This window comes from Penaeus monodon, chromosome 28 (genome assembly GCF_015228065.2).
Source record: "Penaeus monodon isolate SGIC_2016 chromosome 28, NSTDA_Pmon_1, whole genome shotgun sequence".
In the NCBI taxonomy this organism is placed as follows: domain Eukaryota; kingdom Metazoa; phylum Arthropoda; class Malacostraca; order Decapoda; family Penaeidae; genus Penaeus; species Penaeus monodon.
Genome location: NC_051413.1, coordinates 19755781 through 19756401, shown reverse-complemented (window position 1 = coordinate 19756401; position 621 = coordinate 19755781). Strand labels below are relative to the sequence as shown.

Here is a 621-nt window from a genome sequence, read left to right as displayed (position 1 = left end):
GTACGATTCCTTTCATACATAATTTTCATAATAAATAACCAGTAAGGGTTATAATGCTAAAGTGCTCTTCGATCCGCAAGGTACGATCACAGTTCTAAATGCAGATTACAAATCACCTATTACTTTCCACGATTGAATTGAGGATGAAATTGGAGGCAGAAAGGGAGCATCTTCCGTGTGGCGCCGCTTTCGAGTCATAATTTGCTTGTATCATCACTCTTAACCGAAAAAAGTAATCAAGCTAATGATCTATTTTGCATCATCTGATATTTATGCTTTTTCATTTTTCCCTCAAGTCGTTTTAATTTTTCTATACATCATTTTTTTTTTTATCTTCATCCATCATCTGATATTCCTTCCTCCGAAACACCTGTTCATATATTTTAAAACATTATTCACATTATGTCTATGATTTTTTAAAAATAAAATACCAGCAAGGATAATGTTAAACATTATAATGTCTATACTCTCCTTATCTAGTAAATGGACATAGAGTATATAAGAAGGTATACACACACTTTCAGTCTTAAGGCAGTCAGTCACGTGAACCTAGATGATTGACATGTAATCTATATAGTTATCTGTAAGTATGCTTGTGTGTTGTTGCAAGGTAGTCTTAGC

At 33.0% G+C, this 621-nt stretch overlaps 1 long non-coding RNA gene across 1 annotated transcript in view; it reads right to left on the bottom strand.

The window, feature by feature from the left end:
- LOC119591413 overlaps positions 1-621 on the bottom strand; it is a 75641-nt gene that overhangs the window by 33228 nt on the left and 41792 nt on the right. The window lies entirely within an intron of this gene.